The 10,810-nt window shown below is 40.6% G+C and overlaps 3 non-coding genes across 3 annotated transcripts; 2 read left to right on the forward strand and 1 right to left on the reverse strand.

Annotated features, from left to right (window-relative positions):
* The first annotated feature begins 3,232 nt into the window (after positions 1 to 3,232).
* Positions 3,233 to 3,306, forward strand: trnan-guu (transfer RNA asparagine (anticodon GUU)). Its single transcript has one exon. It is a non-coding gene; the product is annotated as a tRNA-Asn (tRNA).
* A 648-nt stretch (positions 3,307 to 3,954) lies between these two features.
* On the forward strand, positions 3,955 to 4,027 carry trnak-cuu (transfer RNA lysine (anticodon CUU)). Its single transcript has one exon. It is a non-coding gene; the product is annotated as a tRNA-Lys (tRNA).
* A 337-nt stretch (positions 4,028 to 4,364) lies between these two features.
* On the reverse strand, positions 4,365 to 4,437 carry trnak-cuu (transfer RNA lysine (anticodon CUU)). Its single transcript has one exon. It is a non-coding gene; the product is annotated as a tRNA-Lys (tRNA).
* Between the last annotated feature and the right edge of the window lie 6,373 nt (positions 4,438 to 10,810).

A 10,810-nucleotide genomic window follows, 5' to 3' on the forward strand; every position in this document is an offset into this window, starting at 1 on the left:
CAAGTGAATATATTCATGAAAGTCACCTTGTCTTTCATGAATAGGTCGGCCTATTTTAACAATGAAAACGTTTTTTCTAATTTAAATTATCACTGAGACATTATTACATACAGGGATATACCGTGACAATTGAAATTCTTTATTTAATAATATATATATATATATATAATTCGATATGGAGTTTAGATATATGGTGAAGCCAGGGGCGAAAATCTGATATCAACGTTGGAGGGGACAATTACATTAAATTTTCTCAAGAGCAATTCCTGAGGGGGACATCAAAAGTAGTGCTGTAACACATAGCCTACGTTGTAATATGTTAAATGTATATTGAGGAACCATAATCACTACTACTGGATAATTGATAGGTACAGTAGTTAACTGAAGGGTTTTCCCAACTTGTTCAAATGTTTAAATCATTATAATACTACTACTAATAATAGTTATAGCAGTGCTCCTTACCAGTCCAGTATGTATGCAGGTATTTGTACTTACAACCAGCATTATCAAGAAAGGCCAGTAGGTGACAATGGTACTGTATGGGTGTAGTTTTCATAAATACAATGAACATGGTGCGATCACATCTAAAAGAATCTCCATTGAGAACCATCACAAAGTTGGTCTCCGTATTGAATTGACCTTTTAATTAGACTTTTTCTGATACATTTATATAGTCATTAAATATCTGCCACTGGCCTGAGTCTACTACAATAGCTTTACAATAACAAAAATCTTAAAATAAGTACAGTTCTAAAAGCAAAATAACTACTTCAATGAAAACCCCAAATAAATCAAACAAAATATCCTTCAGTCAGTGTCTCAACTCTTCAAACAGCAGCTATGGACAAGTATGTCGCACAAAGTATGCAATTTTAAATAAAATAACAGGAAATAAATAATTTGTAAGTGTACTGTCATGTACTAAAAACTGAAAACTACTAAACAAAAGAACAAATATCAATTACACCAGGGGTTCTCAAACAGGGGTCCATGGACTAATTGGGTTTCCAGTAAGTTTACATATAATATAGAGTGGAGGTCCCTGAGGACCACTCAAAACCTTGCCTGCCTTGCCTCAAAATATGCAGGGGTTCCAGTACCCAAAAAGGTTGAGAACCACTGCTATACACACTACTGAACAAAAGAACCGAACATATGTTTGCGGGTTTCAATGGATCCAACAAATTGCTGGCAGATATTTTCCCTCTTGAGACTGTCCAGCCTGTCTTTATGTACATTACAGACAACTACGCAGTTCAGTCTCTCTTGGCCCATGCTAGCCCGTAGCCAAGTCTTTAACCTGCGGAGTGCATTGAAACTCCTCTCAGCCTCACATGAAGACACTGGCACCACAAACAAAATTCTGATCAGCACCTCAACTTGGTCAACCAACCCCTGCACCTCCACTGGAAGCCTCCTGGGGACCTCTGCTGCCTCTCCACTGCTGCTACAGGGGTATTTGTTGTGAAAGAGAGGGATCTGCACTGAAAGAGAATCTATGTTCAGCTCAGGGTACTGATCTAAAGACTCATCCAACTCCCCCGTGAGAAGCGCTCTTTCCAACTTGTGCAGGACATTTAGACTGTCCTGGTCAAAACGGTCGCCAAACTGAACCTCTACACCATCCAACACTTAAATGAATTCTGCCCTATAGTGATCCACTGCTTTGCCAGCAAATTGACTTGAGTGTGACTCAATGGATTCAATGGAGTCAATCAATGTTGTTGCTTTCTCATACAGTGCAAGGTAGCTTTCGTCATTTCTCTTGCCCCTAAGAGATGACCGCACACACTCGACTGCAGCCTGCATACCAGAGACAGTCTGAGTTTTCTTCTGCAGTGAAATGTTTAGACATTCAAGCTCTCCAAGAACAGCAGAGGCAAGTGTGAGGCCCAGCACAGCCTTGCCTTTGCTGAAGTGCTCGATTAGCAGCACACACACACATTTACACAACATATGCTGCAACCTTTTGTACTTTTAATATAGTTTGTTTCATATTGGCTGGCTTCCAACAATAGCTGAATTTGTAAAACTAGCGAGCACAAATTCCGTTTCTGTGGTGTTTGCTATAATCTTTGCTACCTGGTTAAATAAAGGTAAAATAAAATTTAAAAAAGTTCACTAGCGACAATTTAGCTTTTGAAATGAGACCATTAAATATAGTGTTCAGTTTGGACTTCAGTTTATCGCTAACCTTATCACAGGGACTTTGAAGCACTACAGCTGCATGCTGATCTTGGAATAAACTGACGATGGCAAAGATTCCATCTTTGACGACGCCACATAAATGGAATAGGTACTAGCTAGCTTGATAGTTAATGTTTGCTTTAGTTTGCGCGCTAGCTCTGCAAATTCAGCTATAGTGTGTGTGAATCCTGCCAACATAAAACATCGCTATGGTGCGATTGACTGGATTAACCTCACGTTAATTACGTGCATTGAGTGCCTTTCGGACAGTAAATACGAACCCTCTCTTACCTTGCCAGCTAAAAAACTGGCAGTGGATCAAACCATTGTGAGGCAAAGGGCGGGGGGGTCGCAATCTTTTGAAACTTAAAAACGCGCTATTAAGTGTCTATAATCAGCACAAGTGCTTTCATTGCGTATTATTAATATTATTGAAATTACATAGTTATGTTTACAGTGATAGATTGGGGGGGACAAATCATATTTTTCCCAGGATGGGGGGGTCGTGTCCCCCCCGTCCCCCCTGGGATTTCCGCTTATGGGTGAAGCTATTCAGCAACTGATGATCACAGGCCATTTTACAAGGATGTAAAATATCATACTCCTCGTCTTTTACATTCAACAACTCACCAATCACGTCTAAAAACAGAATATAGGACAAGTCAGTCACACACGGAATCAAATTTACACTCCAGGAATGTCTTAATTACATAAAATGTTTCATCTTATTCCTATGGTAGGTAAAGAATCCAAGCAGTACATCTCTCCACAATAGTGTAAGACCTTCATAAAAGTGTTAAATTATAAATCTACTGATGTCTTGCCACAGTTTTCTTACATGATTGCAGAAATTGACCCACTATCCCGTTTACTTTCTGCATTTACGTCATATTGCTGAGGCTAAGTAGGACACGGGAAGAGCAGCTTGAAATGACAACAAAGCGGTGCCACTAGGCTTATAAAAAATCTTCTTGGATCTTCACATTGTTTTTTTACAAGCAGGAGAAGCAAAGGATATAAAACCTCCCTTTTTCAACAGGGCTGTGTCTCTGTGGCGCAATCGGCTAGCGCGTTAGACTGTTAATCTAAAGGTTGGTGGTTCGAGCCCACCCAGGGACGTGATCGTTTTTTTTTAGCAGTAGGGTTTCATACAACAAGTCAGGAAATTATCCTCAGAAATATTTGTTCATGTATAAGTACTCTACTATTGAAGTGTTACCTAGTTTGAGTTAGTAAACCATAAAACCATGTTTTTCCCCCACTGTTGACTGAAAAGAAAAATCGCAGACAAGAACATAGGAGGAGGGGAAAAAATGGAAATATTGCGTCCCTGGGTGGGCTCAAACCACCAACCTAACAGTCTTAACGGGTTAGTCGATTATCCACAGAGACAGAGTTGATTGCAGTAGCTAAAATAAAGTGTTTTGTTCCTGAGAAAGCGCTCACGCTTCAAGCGTGAGTGACGGGTTGGGGGGGAGTAGCGGGTTGGGGGGAGTAGCAGGCATAGAAAACGAGGGGTTTAACCCAGAATACTGAGCCCGGCTAGCTCAGTCGGTAGAGCGGAGGGGAAAAATGGAAATATTGCGTCCCTGGGTGGGCTCAAACCACCAACCTAACAGTCTTAACCGGTTAGTCGATTATCCACAGAGACAGAGTTGATTGCAGTAGCTAAAATAAAGTGTTTTGTTCCTGAGACGGGTTGGGGGGAGTAGCGGGTTGGGGGGAGTAGCAGGCATAGAAAACGGGGGGTTTAACCCAGAATACTGAGCCCGGCTAGCTCAGTCGGTAGAGCATGAGACTCTTAATCTCAGGGTCGTGGGTTCGAGCCCCACGTTGGGCGCTTTCTTTTAATTAGAAAGTGGTTTCTCAACCTCCCCAGCAATAGTCTCAACATTTTGCAGCTATGGAATTGAATACCTATTAATTTGTTCACTAAATAATGAGGCAAAAAAAATAATATTATACATATAATACTATAAAAATTTCAATAATATTTATATTTGAATAGTATTTTTTTAATAATATTTAGCCTTACTCCGACTTCAAAAGTTCCTAGATAATTTTAAAATAAATCATTTAATTAAGAAATCAAATCAAATACTGAACACTATGGAGGTGTGCTACAGTCTTGTGTTTACGTCGATGCACAGCGAGGTTAGAAGCGCAAAAAAACAGTGCGCCCAACATGGGGCTCGAACCCACGACCCTGAGAATAAGAGTCTCATGCTCTACCGACTGAGCTAGCCGGGCAACTAACAAAGATAAAGGAGGAGCCTAATAAGAGCATGACCACAAATACAGCTAAAATTCCCAAAATGTTACTGTTATAATAATGCTTCAGTCACTCAGCATAGCATAAGAACAAGGCATAAGCCTTGGCAAAATGTGTTCAATTTTCTCCTAGCCCCACGGCTAAATTATTTTAATGCTTTCAATATTATTATTCTAGTATTTCCATTGTCATTGTCGGAGTGGACACATTTCTTGCAGAGTACACAACCTATGCTACACTTGTGAGAAACAAGTTTTGGTTTATTTCATTCAATTTACGAGTTTTGTAAATTTAGCCATTGTCTTTTGTTTGGAGCGCTCCTGTCAATGTTGAATAAGGACGTGCAAATGTAGGCATATCAATGTGCCCATTTAGGGATCTGATAGTATTTCTGATTGGCTTAATAACATACCACCACTAATGACCTAAACAGCAAGTAAACAAAGTCTGTTTTAACCTCCACTGAGAATTACAATAGTTCCTCAATGTATTTGAAAAATCTTTCCAGCTTTCTTCATTTCGATAACCACTCAGTGTGAAAGAGAAAAATGGTCATGCTCTGATCCAATGGAAACGTCATAAAATAGGCCTACCTGATTACTTCGTATCAGTGCTTGACTTAGACTGAAATAGGTTCCGGTTCTGTTTACATTTAGGTGCAATTCTCAAATATAAAAATGGCATACAAAGAGCAGCATACAAAAAACAAATGGATAGCATACATCATAGATTCATTTTAGACTACACAAGTTTACAAACAATTACAATGGCAAAGTCACAATAATCACAAGAATGGCTTCAGATCAAAGTCTACGTTGAGACCGAAGGGAGCAAGGGTCTTTAAGTTAAAGATCCAGGCAGCCTCTCGTTTCAACAATAAATTATCAAGGTCACCCCCTCTCCTAGGGAGGGTGACATGTTCGATGCCAATATAACGCAGAGACCAAATTGCAGAGACGAAGCTTGTGTAGTCTAAAATGAATCTATGATCGTATGCTATCCATTTGTTTTTTGTATGCTGCTCTTTGTATGCCATTTTAATATTTGAGAATTAACCAATAATTACAGACACCTGTGTGTCTTTTGACACTATATAAACGAGTCATACAGTGTTTGTGATTATACCCTGATGAAGACAGCTTGGATGTCGAAACGTTGGTAATTACATTTTTGCATCTGAGCTCCTAGAGTGTACAGCTCTCCTTTATTTGTAAGTTTTCTACTCCGCTAGCCAGCACCTCGCCTAAATAGGTGTGCATTTATTTTTCTTCTAGACCATATTAGATGTAACCATATTATATTAGAACCTGGAAGTAGACTTGAAGCTAGGGTTAGAGGTAGGATTGTGGATTGAGGACATGTAGTTAGTGTTGTGGTTGAGGCTAGGGTTGAACTGGTATGTAGACATGAAGCTAGGGCAGTGGTTGAGGCTAGGGCTGAACCGGGATGTAGACATGAAGCTAGGGCAGTGGTTGAGGCTAGGGTTGTACCGGGATGTGGACATGAAGCTAGGGCAGTGGTTGAGGCTAGGGTTGAGGCTAGGGTTGTACCGGGATGTGGACATGAAGCTAGGGCAGTGGTTGAGGCTAGGGTTGTACCGGGATGTGGACATGAAGCTAGGGTTGTGGTTGAGGCTAGGGTTGAACCGGGATGTGGACATGAAGCTAGGGTTGTGGTTGAGGCTTGGGTTGAACCGGCATGTATTGAGACATTGATGCCAGCAACCCTACAGTTGCCGGCTCACTCTCTGCAGATTTTTTTCTCCCCATCTGCACTGGGATTCGAACATGCAACTCTCCAGTTTTTGGTCCGCTTCTCCAACTTTGAGGCTACCCCCCCATTGAGCCTAGGGTTGAACCGGGATGAAGTTAGGTTTGTGGTTGAGGTCAGGCTTGAACATGAAACTAGAGTTAGGGTTGAACTGGGATGTAGACATGAAGCTAGGGTTAGGGTTAAGGTTAGCAAGCAGTAATAACTTGAGTAAACAAGATGAGTTTGACAGGAAGGCCTGTGAGACGAAACCTAGCAAAATTTGGTTCGACTTACCTCGTTTTGTTTTTCTGTGAGCATTGCTTGATCGATTGATTAGATGGGTAGTCATGGATACAGTAAACAACCAATTACAGCCAACAAGCAAGAACTGTTAACTTCTTGTATCATAACAAGTCCCATTTAAAAATCACAGGGAACTGTAACTGAAAAGAGGGGAAGGGCTCAACTATATAAATGGGTAGAGGCAGCACACGACATTCAACTCCGAATAAGAACAAGAACAAGCTATATCACACAGAATTCTTAAATTTACAAGATGGGAGGAATTGACAGTTATTTCTACCCATTGGTTAGTAACTTACATTTCACTATTCTTACTTTGTTTATGTAACAGTATAACTTTAGTCCGTCCCCTCGCCCATACCCGGGCTCGAACCAGGGACAGTTCGACAACAGTCACCCACGAAGCGTCGTTACCCATCGCTCCACAAAGGCCGCAGCCCTTGCAGAGCAAGGGGCAACACTACTTCTAGGTTTCAGAGCAAGTGACGTAACTGATTGAAATGCTAGTAGCGCGTACCCGCTAACTAGCTAGCCATTTCACATCCGTTACACTCACCCCCCTTTCAACCTCCTCCTTTTCCGCAGCAACCAGTGATCCGGGTCACGGCACCAATGTAACAGTATAACTTTAGTCCGTCCCCTCGCCCAGACACGGGCGCGAACCAGGGACCCTCTGCACACATCAACAACAGCCACCCACGAAGCATCGTTACCCATCGCTCCACAAAAGCTGGGGCCCTTGCAGAGCAAGGGGCAACACTACTTCTAGGTTTCAGAGCAAGTGACGTAACTGATTGAAATGCTAGTAGCGCGTACCCGCTAACTAGCTAGCCATTTCACATCCGTTACATTTATTCTGCTCTTAGATCATTTCTGGAGGCAACTAGGCTGTAGGAATGAATCTGCAAATGCATAAAGATTTATATTGAAATTAATGATTTGTTGCTTTTCATAAAGAGATACATGATCAGAAAATATGACTAACTAATCACCAATTAGTGATGTAACTGTTGTCTGTTTTGTCCCAGTATTCAGAAGAAACCACAGTTGGCCCTCAGAGAGACCCATCAGGACACATTTTTTTGTCACAGTCCTACACACAATACCCCATAATGTCAAAATGAAATAGTTTTTCAACATTTTACAAATTAATAAAAAAGTATAAGTTGAAATGTATTTAGTCAATAACTGTACAACCCCTTTGTTATGTCAAGCCTGACAAAGTTCAGGAGTAAAAATGTGCTTAACAAGTCACATAAGATGCATGGACTCACTGTGTGCAATAATAGTATTTAACATGATTTTTATATGACTACCTCATCTCTGTACCCCACACATACAATAATTTGTAAGGTCTCTCAATTGAGCAGTGAATTTCAAACACAGATTCAACCACAAAGACCAGGGAGGGTTTCCAATGCCTTGCAAAAAATGGAACCTATTGCTAGATGGGTAAAAAAAAGACATTGAATATCCCTTTGAGCATGGTGAAGTTATTATTTACACTTTGGATGGTGTATCAATACACCCAGTCACTACAAAAATGCAGGTGTCCTTCCTCAGTTGCCGGAGAGGAAGGAAACAGCTCAGGGATTTCACCATGAGACCAATGATGACTTGAAAACAGTTACAGAGTTTAATGGCTGTGGTAGGAGAACACTGAGGATGGATAGACAACATTGTAGTTACACAACAATATGAATCTAATTGACAGAGTGAAAAGTAAACCTGCACTGAATAAAAAATATTCTAAACCATGCATCCTATTTACAACAAAGCACAAATGTAATACTGCAAAAAATGTGGAAAAGCAACTAACTTGTTGTCCTGAATACAAAGTGTTATGTTTGGGGCAAATCCAATACAACACATTACTGAGTACCACTCTCCATATTTTCAAGTATAATGGTGCTGCATCATGTTATGGGTATGCTTTTAATCGTTAAACTGGGGAGTTTTTCAGGATGAAAAATAAACTAAATGGAGCTAAGCACAGGTAAAATTCTAGTGGGAAACCTGGTTCAGTCTGCTTTCCACCAGACACTGGGAGATTAATTCACCTTTCAGCAGGACAATAACCTAATACAAGGACAAATCTACACTGCAGTTGATTACCAAGGAGACAGTGAACGTTCCCGGGTGGCGGAGTTACAGTTTTGACTTAAATCTACTTGAAAATCTATGGCAAGACCTGAAAATGGTTGTCTAGCAATGACCAACAACCAATTTGACAGAGATTGAAGAATTTTGAAAAGAACAATGGGCAAATGTTGCACAATCCAGGTGTGGAAAGCACTTAGAGACTTACCCAGGACTCACAGCTGTAATAGCTGCCAAAGGTACTTCTACAAAGTATTGACTCAGGGGTGTGAATATTTATATAGTACATGAGATATTTCTTTATTTCATTTTCAATAAATTTGCAAACATTTCTGAAAACATCTTTTCACTTTGTCATTATGTGTCACGTTCTGACCTTTATTTCCTTTGTTTTGTCTTTATTTAGTATGGTCAGGGCGTGAGTTGGGGTGGGCATTCTATGTGTGTTTTTCTATGTTGGGGTTTTGAGTTCGGCCTGGTATGGTTCTCTATCAGAGGCAGCTGTCAATCGTTGTCCCTGATTGAGAATCATACTTAGGTAGCCTGGGTTTCACTTTTGGTTTGTGGGTGTTTGTTTCCGTGTGAGTGTTTGTTGCCACACGGTACTGTTTCGGGTTTCGTTCGTTTCACGTTTATTGTTTTGTATTCTGTAGTGTTCAGTTAATGTCTTTAAATAAACATTATGGACACTTACCACGCTGCATATTGGTCCTCCGATCCTTCTCGCTTCTCCTCGTCAGAAGAGGAGGACGACAGCCGTTACATTATGGGGTATTGTGTGTATGTGTGACAAAACAATATATTTAACCCATTTTGAATTTAGGCTGTAACATAACAAAATGTGGAATAAGTGAAGGGGTAGGAATACTTTCTGAAGGCGCTGTACATCAGCAATTGGCAGAAAATGCTTTACAGTAACCCAGCCTAGATTTCAAAGTCTAAACACCATTGTCTGCCTGTCTATCTTTCATTTTCACTATAAGTATACTTCCCCTATCCCCATCCAGGTCACCAGGGCATGTGATAATAAACAGCGGATTATCGCTGGTGTAGCCTATTACTGACAACTTCAGGAGCTTAACTGAATAATCTGTGAAGGCCAGCAGCAGCAGGAGGGTCGGGCCAGAACCTCTACCTGACCCTCCTCCTGCTGCTGTTGGCCTTCACAGATTCTGCAGTTAAGCTCCTGAAGTTGTCAGTAATAGGCTACACCAGCGGTCTGCAACCTTTTCCATTTGGAGTGCCAAGTTTTCGTACCATTTCTACTGATTTGCGTACCAGTTATGATTTTCAACTGCACATTTTCGTGGAAGTTTCATTTCATTAATAATAAACTCTTCTTATCTCAAAATTAATGTCATGTGGTTAATCAAATATATATAAGGGATGCACGATATATCGGTGAACATATTGGAATCAGCCAACATTAGCTAAAAATGCCAACATCGGTTTTGGCCCGATGTCTAGTTTAACGCCGATGTTAAAAACATTTGAAAGAGTAAAAAAATGTCAGCGAGACAACTCAAAGGCAAAATCCATTAAAGCCAAGATAATGGCATTCACTGCCCTTTACAATCAATCGTTCTCTGTCGTGGGTGAAGTTGGCTTTCGACCGACTGGTTGAGCACTGGTACACACTACCAAGTGCGCTATTTTTCAGATGTTGCACTACCAGAGTTACACAGTAATAGCGTCAGTGCTATTAGCTTCATGACATACATACTATGGAACGCCGTCTTGGTCTTTGCATGTCAGAAAAGATACAGTAGCACTGTCAAAGCTGTAAAAAAAAAAGTAAACACCGGCCACGAACGATGTTTACAATACCGAGTTGGTAATAAAGCATAACTTGTTTGACCGCAACTTCTGGGATAGCTAGCTTTAGCTTGTTACCTAACTAGCACCAATACAACCAGCCTGAAAAAAATGACCAGTAGAAACTTCAGACATTTTCATTATTCTTAGCAATGATTTAGGAATCCTTGTGAGTAAGTATTAGCTAGGTTGACACTTGTTGTTCGCCTATTGAAATTGGACTTCAGTTCATGAAAATAAAGAGCTAGCCAGCTACTTAACCCTGTTGACCAAACTAACGTTAGAAGCAGCCAGCTAGCTTAATCTGGCTAGTGAGGCTTGACCGGACCGTGTTATGTGTTGTGCTGCTAGCCACAATAAGGATTAGGCACAATAGTGGAA

Source organism: Salvelinus alpinus, chromosome 31 (genome assembly GCF_045679555.1).
Source record: "Salvelinus alpinus chromosome 31, SLU_Salpinus.1, whole genome shotgun sequence".
Lineage (NCBI taxonomy): Eukaryota > Metazoa > Chordata > Actinopteri > Salmoniformes > Salmonidae > Salvelinus > Salvelinus alpinus.